We start from the raw sequence: 10,514 nt of genomic DNA, 5'->3' as shown, positions 1-10,514 counted from the left end.
GGTAATTGGACCAGCTTGTCTCCTATACACAACCATTCAAATTCTTTTAAATCCCATTTCTGACACTTGCTCGATTGTTCAGCAAGTCATTTCACCACATCTTTCTATTAAACAGTTTAACAAAGGTACCTAACAAGATGGCTGATGAGTGTAAAAAAAATTATACATTGGTTTTAAAATTCTTAAGCAACACATTGAAACACTAATGCCCAGATAAGAATTCTAAATTTAGAGTCTTGCCCCAAGACACTTAGCATATGTTGGGAGGGCTGGGTGTGCACTGGAATCAAACTTGCAACTTTTTGATTGCAAGTGGACCGTGTCTCCCCTCTGAGTCACCTGCTACCTCAAACTCTGTAGAGGTTTCTTTAGTTCTTGCCAGTCTGTTTGCAGTAAAATGTTTGTATCCTGTTCCTGTGCCCTTGTTGGTCTGTGTTTCTGTGTCGGGGTGAGAGAATGAGTTCCCGTTGTCGATGGCCTCCTTGTAGTTTGCGGCATAGCTCAGCCAAGTTGGTCTGGATGCTGGCACGGGACGCTGGCAGGGCGAATAGCGGAATAGAGCCAGTTCCCTCTGCAGCTGTCGGCAACCTCAGAAAACAGACCCAGAGACCTTCATAACCGTTAACAAGCAGTCGTGGGTAGGATGACGGCAGCCCTGAGGCCACTAACGGACGTATGGAGATAGAATGACTTTTGAGGTGCAAACAGACCAAACATCCTTTGGCAGAATTTTAGCAGAATGTTGCCTTGTAGCAAGAAAGTCCTGGGTTTAAATTTCATCTTGGGGTCTGTCTGCATGGAGTTTGCATGTTCAACTCTTGCATCTATGGGTTCTCTCTGGGCACCCTGGTTTCCTCTCACACTCCTAAAACATGACTGATTTCTCCAATGACATGAACCACTGGATCTATGCTTCAACCAGAGGTACAACTTTCAGCCTTTCAAACTTTCTTCCTGGGAGTTTTCCCCAAAAGATACATTTGCCCAAATACTCCATATTCAAACACTTTTCACAGTTTTATAGCTCATATTTCTGGAATTGTGGTTCCAATCAGGATACTTGATAACTCTATATGTTCTGGAGATGAATTACAACAAACCGTGCTACTTTCTGACTGTAATGTCACAATATCATTCCAACAAAACAAAAGAGTGTATTTTCCTGCTCTCTGATAAAAAGATGAAAATATAACTTAAAAAAGAGGAAAATCCCTTAAGCGTTGCTCCTTGTTGTCCTCTTGAGAATTTCATGATTCAAAAGGGAATTGCAGAATCCTCTTATTGTTGCTCTTTTCTGCGGCTCTACAGCAGTTTATGTTGCTAGCTCCAGGTATTGCTATATCAGATTTTTTACCTTTTACTTTTGAGGTTGCAATATGCAGTATGCTGCTGACACAGAATATTCCTAACAACGTGTTTTACCAACATTTTAAGATTCATATAGAGCCAACCTCTTCTTGCTCAGACATGGCAATGTCATCCTCCAAAACCCAGGAAGGTGTACCTCTGAAAACAGTCAGTGAGTGGAAGTAACATTTAAAGGGGCTTGATTGTTCCATAAAATTAGGCCTACGTTTTTTATGTAAATTATCATTGATGAATCTTGGAAGTCTTATTGACGTTAAAGTCTCCTTTTCCACATCATCTACTCACTGATGTGTTTTTTTAATTCCAGCTTCATCAGAGTTACTCTGGAGGTTACAGATCTGGAATGCGTCATATCCTAAGAAATATCATAGCCAATCTGTTTCTGTAAATGAAATCTATTGTTGTCTTCAGCCCTTAATTCTCCAACTGACCAGGAACTCATGCTCAGGGTGAGTTTGAAACAAGATTTTACTGACAGCCAAGTGCTTAAAATCTCTCTGTTTTAATTTTTATATTATGTTTTGCTATCTTTATCCATTTCCTGTGTAGTTTCCTCTGGGTAGCTCGTTTCTTCCTAAATCCTGCTGCTCTCTCTGCAGTCTTTCAGTTTTCCTCTCCCCCCTGGTTGGAGCCCTCTCTGAGGCTCTGGTATAAGGGGAATTCCTAAGGGGGATTTTCCCTGCTTTAGACTGTCAGTATGGCCCTTAAAACTGTCTACTACCATAGAAGATAGCAGAGGGTTAACAGACAAACCCAGCTTCTGCAGAATAAGAACCTTGTTGTAAATACACCAGTTCAGTCATCCATGATACTCTGGAGCTGACTCCATTCTTTAGGAATGGTATGAAGCTTGCACTATTAGGTTTTCACCATAAGTCTTTTGGCTTTCTCTCTGAGCAGGAGGCATCTGTTTATGTCTTTAGTCCTCCAGCAGTTAATACAGAAACATCAAATTCACAACAACTGTCATTACCCAGCAAAGATAAGTCATGTTATGGCGTCTTATTTAGTGATGTAACTCCGTAATGTCTTCAGTTTTTTTCACATACATCATCCGAAGTGTGACATCAGCTCTCATCGACATAGACAAAAATTACGTTATTTTGTTTGGGAGAGTCATCCACCTGCCAAACTCTGCATTATTCCCGAGTTTATCTATTTTGACAGATTTCTGTGCAAAATGTTGTGGGATTGGTCGAAAGTTTGCTGCCATTTTTATGCAGTAATGGTCTTGGACAGCAATATTGATAATTTGCTTGAACTAGTCCGCCTTCACTATCACTCTTCTTACCCTCACAGTTTCTAACTGCAGGAGACCTGAAGTTTTTGATGATTGTTTATTAGTGTGTTCTGGGAGAGGAGTCGTCAAGAGGGACGGATTAGCCAATCAGAAGTAGACTAGGAGTAAAATGAGTTACATGTCACATGAGATGGTCAATAGTAAACTGAATTCTAGTTTTTTTTTTTTTTTTTTTACCTGATTCACTTTAGAGAAAGACCAAACATAATAACAATGTCATTTTACCCTAGAGAAAATATTATCTAATGATTGTTTTAACATTACTCTTCTTATAACACTGGTTCAGATGAAAAATTCAACACATCAGTCAATGTTGAAAGGTACAAGTGATTATGGATTATCTCAAAGTCTTCTGAAGTTCTTCATTAACAAAAGTGATAACTCATTAGGAACTTTGAGATATATTTCACAAACACATAAAACACATTTTACCCTAACAAGTGCTGAGAATATTTAAAAAAAACATTAATATTTTTGGAAATTATGGGGCTATAATTGCATGAAACAAGATGTTACCTTTCCTAAACTAAATTCTCACAGGGAACTTCGAGGTGACCTGAGTAAAAGCAATAAATGTAAGTGAACAGTCAAATCCGATTTGCTTGTAGAACCACTAATTAAAAGCAAATGAATTGACATGTTTTCAAAAACTGAAGACAGAACTGTATCTAAACATTTGAGAAACTTTTTATTCTAGAAATGTGGAATTTTTTTGCACATCGGAGATTTTGACTTTTTACACCACACAACACTGTTATCTAAAAAACAAAGCTTTGTAAGTTTAATACTTTGGTGTTTGGAAATATATGAAAACTGAATGACAGGATGTATAATGACGGCCCGGGGCATTTTTTTGGACTTGCAGCTAATGGTCACTCACCACTAACATGCAAATGAGGCTGAAATTATTTTTTTACACTTTGCTGTTGCTCTAATAGAATAGTTTATACCTGTTTTTTTCCTCACAAATCACTCCACAGATGGACAAGCAACAGTGTTGCAATTACTGAGGACAAGATAGGAGAAGTGTGGAATGGCCTTCATAACAATGTCTTCCACAGATGCAGGCTCTGTTATGTGCTGATTTATTAGAGTTTGGCATCTGCTGCATTTGCATGGGGGTTAATCTCGTCTGGTTAAAGAAGAGAGTTTAACTCCCATGTGGTCCGAATAACACGGTTTGATATGCAAATGATTCCCATTCGCCCTCACAAATTCAAACTGCTTCTCCTCTTCAGTGAAGTTATTACTACCGTCGCTGAAGCATATAAAAATAAATTCCTATAAAAAACGAAATTAACCGATTGTGGGAAGAGCCTTGCTGGAGTAAGAATAAGGAAAAAAGTGGGGATTCCTCAGTTCAGTAGTCTCACTCTTTCTGAACAACAACCAGAGCTTTGTGCTTTTTTAATGCTGTCTCAGTGGACTTAACACTTGTTATTTTCTCCCTTTTCCTCCCTACCACCCCCCGCTTCCCTCCGCTCTGCCTCCACCTCATATTCCCAGCGCGCCGTCTGTGCTCTTGCATCTGTAATCATAACGTTACCTCATTGTGGGCTGCCATTGTATCCTGTGTGCCGGTGCACCTACTGTGTGTGTGCTCATTTTGAGGTTCTGCTCGGGGCGGTGAGGGGGCTTAGCGGCACACTGGGTTTCGATGGGAGCCCACACCACCACTCTGCCAGTTCTTATCTCCTCCCATGCAGGAGAGCCGTGGCATCAAGCCGGTGGCTTATTAGAGAAGCGGGGAACGTATTCCAAATACCCCACCTTCTACTCTTCCTCCCACTCCTCCTCCCCCTCCACAGAAGCACAGCCATGTGTGGACTTATGTTTCTATCTGGGCCTGTGGCAGAACCCAGGAGAAGAAAGTGTTTCTAGGCACACTGTGAGAGTTTATTGCCTCTTCTTTTGTGTTGATGATGCAAAAATAAATTGCAATTTGGAGAAAGTGCTCTGCTTCAGGGCTGTACTTTAGTGATCAAAGATAGAGAAAGGGATTCAGCGTGCGAGGCAGAATAATAAGAAATACATTGCTTTTATATTGTTTTTCTCTGACAGATGAGACAGCATTACTTTTGATTTTGTGGTTATTGCCGCTGCTGCGGGGTGAGGTGAAGGATTATTTGGGAGGTAAATGAGTGGAATCTGGACGTTGCGGTTGTTACTCTGCTCTGCTGTTGGTAATGCTTTCATTACGAAGCTGCACCTCGGCCATTATGCCTCAGCAAAAGGGACAGTAATCACAGACTGAAAGGCCAGCAGGTTCTTTCAAAAACAACATCAAAGGTGGTGAACGCCAACGTCTACAATTTACCTGCAATCAAGTGCAATCTTTGTTCATCTGTTTCTGTTGTGGCCCTCACACTGGCTGAGGTAATTTCAGACACATCCACAACTGTACAGTCACTACAGGAAATTAGTTTCCTTTATTTCATCACTGGCATTGGGGCTGAAAGCACTTTGTTTGCAAGACTGTTGGTGTAAAGAAAATCAGTGCACATGTGTAAGGAACGGGGCAATGAAGTACGCATTTATTTTGAAGTTTGACTTTGTGTGTGTGCTCGTTTACCTATTCTAGTTAGGACCTTCTCTAGCATGTTTACCAACCTTCTGAAGACTGATTGGTCCGGTCCCATTGCAGTGGAACCCCTTTTTAGAGTTGGGGATTAGGATTAGAGGCACAATAACGTTATTGTTAACGTAACCCTAACCTAAATTAAGGTTAGGGGTAGGACTATGCTGGAAATGCATTTACTAAGATGAATGGAAGTGAATACAAAGTTCTAATGTTGATAGAAATGTGGATTTGTGTGTGTGTGGGCGTGTGTGTGTTCATGAGCAAACAGGAAGATAATATTATGCATCTGCATTCAATGCTCCAGCATGGAGAATGTCATTGATTTATAACCATGATGAAAGGTCAGTTCACCTTATTAAACAACACATAGGTGAACTGCAGCAAGGTATTGGATAGCCATTAGAAGCCAATCTGTCCTTTTCCCGCTGTGATTGGTGGAGGCATTAAGGTTTCCACATGAAAAAATTGTATATAAATCAGTTTTAAATGAGTTGATTTTCAACAACATGCACCCGCATCATCTTTTATATTGGCTGAAAATGATGGTTTATGAACAGTTTAGGTATTTCTAGCATGCTATAGCAGAGGTCTGCCAGTGAGCTTTTTAAAAAGTGTGGTACTGAACAGAGAAACTTTGACATGAAAGAAAAACAGAGCTGAAAAATTGATCTATTTCTAACCTTTGTTCTCTATTCAATTTTTAAAAGGAGCATCCATCCATCTATTCTTTGATCCATTGATGTTTCCCTCCATCTATCGTTCCTTCATTCCAATTCCTCCTTCAAACTTTGCTTCATTCAGTTCCTCCTTTCTTACTTCCTTCAGTCCTCCTTCCATCTGGGTGTTTGTCATACATACTGTATACAGCCCTGCATTCGCTTTTGCAGGTTTCATAGTTAAACCTTAACTTTTGTAAAATGGTTGCCATAAATCCTTGGTAATTCCTTGAGTTTGAGTTTATTTAATTTTGTGTGATTAAATAAAATTATATAATTTGAAGAAGAAGAATTTGAAGTATAAGAATATTTACACATTAAAATGAGGTTTTTATTCTTTAAAATAAGCTAAGAAAGATATTAACTCTGAAAATTTAAGTGATAGATTATATACAGATGTCCTTCGTCTATTTGGTGGTTCATCCATCCATGCATCCATTTTCTAACACCCTTGTCCCTAATGGGGTCGGGAGGTGCTGGTGCCTATCTCCAGCTACGTTCCAGGCGAGAGGCGGGGTCACCCTGGACAGGTCGCCAGTCTGTCGCAGGGCAACACAGAGACAGACAACACACACAACCACGCACACACACACTCCTAGGGAGCATTTAGAAAGACCAATTAACCTAACAGTCATGTTTTTGGACTGTGGGAGGAAGCCGGAGTACCTGGAGAGAACCCATGCATGCACAGGGAGAACATGCAAACTCCATGCAGAAAGATCCCAGGGCTGGGAATCGAACCCAGGACCTTCTTGCTGCAAGGCAACAGTGCTATTTGGTGGTTCAGTACTTGCATATTCTTTGCAGACCACTTTTAAAATATGTAATTTTCCCTTGGTGCTGATTGGCTGCAGAAAAGGAGGACTGTGTTAGCTTTTGTGGAGTACCACATTAATGCATATTAAGGTATATTTGGTGTTTAAAGTATTAAAATAGGTGGTTATCAGCATTTTTAGAGGAGGTCAAAAGTATTTTCAGAGTTTAGCTGTTCCCTAAGAAATCAACGCATGAAAAATAGTTTTTTGGCTAATTCTGGTGCATTTACAGAAATATTAATTTAATGTACAATGTCCCTCATAAAAATGAAAATTAAATTTCATATCCACTGTAATGTTGACGTCCAAAATGTGCAGGAACGTCGGTATTTTCTTCAGCAGTTATTCCATATGTTGTGTAATGTATTTGACTTCCCCGCAGTAATTCACCTCCTTCCACCAGTCCATCCGTTTCTGTTGCTCAACACTTCCATCTGAAAACAGATTGCACAGTCGCACTCCAAGCTAACACGCTCTCCTCGTCACTTATTCTTTTGGCGCTAGCATCTGTTTGGGACAATCTCAGGCTCCACTTAATGTGACAGTTAAACAGTTATTTTGTTAGCTCTGTAAATTTGAGATGCAGTTATGGTGTAGAATGTCCAAGACGTGCGTGGGAGTCTTTCATTTTACACCAGCGCCAGGTGTTTATGTGGCTAGCCAGCACATGTTAGAATTTCCATATGGGCGCCTATTACGGCGGTCATGGTGCGTTTGTGCAAATTGCTCTGGCATGCATGCACCTCTATTTTAGCATTGGTTAATTTTACGATTACATATGTTGTTCCAACTGGTGCAAGCTACGATTCAGAGCATAATGCATTTGGAGAGAAGCTAGATTCGCACCATGATATTTAGAACAATGAGAAAGTAAAGATAGAAATCATTATTTTCTTTCCTCTCAGCTTATATAAACTGCTATGCCAGGTTCATGCAGACTGAGGAAAAGTCAGATCCTGGTGAAGAGACGGGGTTTCAGGCCGCGGTCTGAAGCTGATCTGGAAGTGGAGTAGAAGAAACACCAGCAGGCGTTGGAGGTGATCCAACCCAAACCAACACGCTCATCCTCTCAACTGCTGCAAAAGGATTGGTGGTAAATGGGATAATGCAGCAGCATGGAGGCTTCAGATAGCTGCCTGCACAACCCAGTTAATACAATTACAGTTTTATGGAATCACAGTAGAGCTGCTACACTGAAAGGAAATCAGCTTTACTTCACCAAAAATATTGAAACAATTAAAACACAGGGACAGTATTTATTTCTTTATGCATGTAATGTTATATTTCACTAGTTATCTCATGTCAAGCACAGCAGTGTATTATTGCAATATCAAAAAGATAAACAAACCTTTAGTTGTTCATAGTTGTGTAGATAAGCTGCTATGAAATGCCATAAATCAAACTGCTTCTGCTATTTGCTAATAATCTGCTATTAATCATAAAATTGTTTAAACAAATTATTTTAAGCACAATTTGCTTAAAAATAATTTAAGCAAATTATTTTTTAACAAGGATATGCCTTGTTTAGTACTGCTGAGAGGGTATGAGCAGTCAGTATGTAACAGATGGACGGATAATCATGATGGACAATGAAGACTAATGAGGAAGCTGGAGTATAACCCAAACATGCACAAGGAGAACATGCAGAGAAACCCCAGCTGGGATTCAAACCCTGGACCTTCTAGCTGAAGGGCATCGGTGCAGCCAACAGCAGCACTGCAAACCGAGCTGATTGCACTGAGGCACTAACTTTGCATTTCCTTCTTTAAATGACTTAAAACATGTTTTATTAGCAGAATTTACTACGTCATGCATATATCTCTGATCAAAAGCACACAAATACACCTAAAGTGTAAGTCCATATGTAAAAATATTTACAAAGTGCATCTGCAGGTCAAAACCATCTTGTGGTTTTGCTACTTTGTTTAAAATTTGTGAATTTTCCCCATTGCCCTTTCTCTCATAAATCTCTGCCAGAGCTCACATATTTTAATCACATCGTTGCCCACAGTCACGGTTATGGTGATGTCGTTTCTGTTCAAGGACATCAGCAGATTATTCTCCGCATCCAGCATGCGGCAGATGGGAAAGATCCAGGGTGGCGGCGTTTCCGCAGGGTCATCCAGACCATTAGACCACCAACATCAGGTGACTGTTGGTGGGATGTTTCCAACAAGCATTCAAGGAATGCAGGGATGAGCCAAGACACACGTCAGCGCGCCAGAATACTGGCTGAAGAGCAAAGCAGCTATCTTGGAGAGAGAGAGAGAAAAAAATTACATTATAATTATAATAAACTCCACTTGGAGTTACAGACCTTGCTCACAGAAGGCATTTATACATTTAGTGCAACCTTGGATGAAGTTTTAAAATGCAAAATTGCATAATATTGCTACATTAACACTGATTACTAATGAGAGTATACAATGTTTTTCCTCAAAATTACCATATCACTTGAAGCCAGTTTACCTCTATATAATTTCTATAGGGAAATTAAATGAAACAAGTTTCTTCAATGAATAATTAAAGGTGATTTTTAGAAGCCTAATCTTTGTCTAAATGTTAAGTCGACTGTCGCAATAAATAAATCGATTAATCACATGATAAATTAAAAAGAGCTCAACAATTTCCATATTTTCTTTTTACCAGAAACTGGATGAGGAGTCTTCAGTCTGGTCTCTTTTTGAAGGACATTTTGTTTACAGAGACCTCAGAGATTTCATTTTATTTATTGTTTCTGTTTTGGTTGTTTATTCATTTTGGATATTTAAAATGTCTTCCAGTTCCAGAGTTAAATGTTCATTAGAATTTAAAGTTTATTGATATTTGAGAATGTATTCTTGCGATATTATTATGCCATTGTCATTATATTACTTGAAAATGGTCTCAAAACTACAATATTGAAGTTTATCACAATAACTTTATCATCCGGATGAATTTGTTATGGTGACACACCTACCTGAACACACATCTTTTATGTTCTTCTGAAGCTAGCTCTCCAGTCTTCTTCCTGTTCGTCTCCTTATCGTGTTTATTCTTGACTTACGTTGTTTTGTGCTCTGAATTACTCCCTGAAGGCTCCTTTTTCCTTCTGGTCTCTGGTGATCTTGGGTTTGTTATTGGAGAAGCATGTCTCTGTTTTGGGGGGAAGGTCCTTTAGACATTCAGTCACACACTCAGTCATGGCTTTGATGCCATATCCATGTGGCAGGGAGCCTGCATCCCAGTCTGCAACCTCAAAATAACCCCAAAGAGGTTCCTCTGCTCCCTCTGAGGATTTTTCATGCAGTTGCTATTGTTGCAGTTTTACTGTGAACAAGAAGTTTATGCAATAAGCAAGTGAGAAAAGGAATTTGATATGATTTGTCAAGTGGAGGTTTTGCAAAGGAGGTGTATGCATGTTTGACATAAAACAAATCCAACATTTTCTCTGGGAGAGGAGCAGGCTAACTGTTGAAACCTGGGAAGGGTAGAAGCAAGTAACACCATTTTCTTAGCTCTAAACATATAATACTTCATTGTGAGCGCTTGAAGTTCATCCATTTTCTTTTCCAATGATTTTACATTCCCCATTATGATCAATGGAAGAGAGTGAATTTTTTGTTTCTCTCTGCTTTGCTGCAGCTCTGCATCCAATCTGCTCTTTAATTCATGTGGGATCTGGAGTCAAAGTTTAGGTGTTAATTGAGACGTTGATCAGCTGTAAAAAAAAAAAAAAAAAACTTGTCCTGCTT

General features: G+C 39.5%; 1 long non-coding RNA gene across 1 annotated transcript; it reads right to left on the bottom strand.

Moving 5' to 3' along the window:
• Window positions 1-8,016: 8,016 nt before the first annotated feature.
• LOC116709307 (uncharacterized) lies at window positions 8,017-9,941 on the bottom strand. The gene is made up of 2 exons (XR_004336842.1): window positions 9,740-9,941; window positions 8,017-9,012 (listed from the first exon to the last, which is right to left on the bottom strand). It is a non-coding gene; the product is annotated as an uncharacterized LOC116709307 (long non-coding RNA).
• Window positions 9,942-10,514: the final 573 nt, after the last annotated feature.

This window comes from Xiphophorus hellerii, chromosome 19 (genome assembly GCF_003331165.1).
Source record: "Xiphophorus hellerii strain 12219 chromosome 19, Xiphophorus_hellerii-4.1, whole genome shotgun sequence".
Lineage (NCBI taxonomy): Eukaryota > Metazoa > Chordata > Actinopteri > Cyprinodontiformes > Poeciliidae > Xiphophorus > Xiphophorus hellerii.
This window is presented reverse-complemented; position numbering and strand designations above follow the sequence as displayed.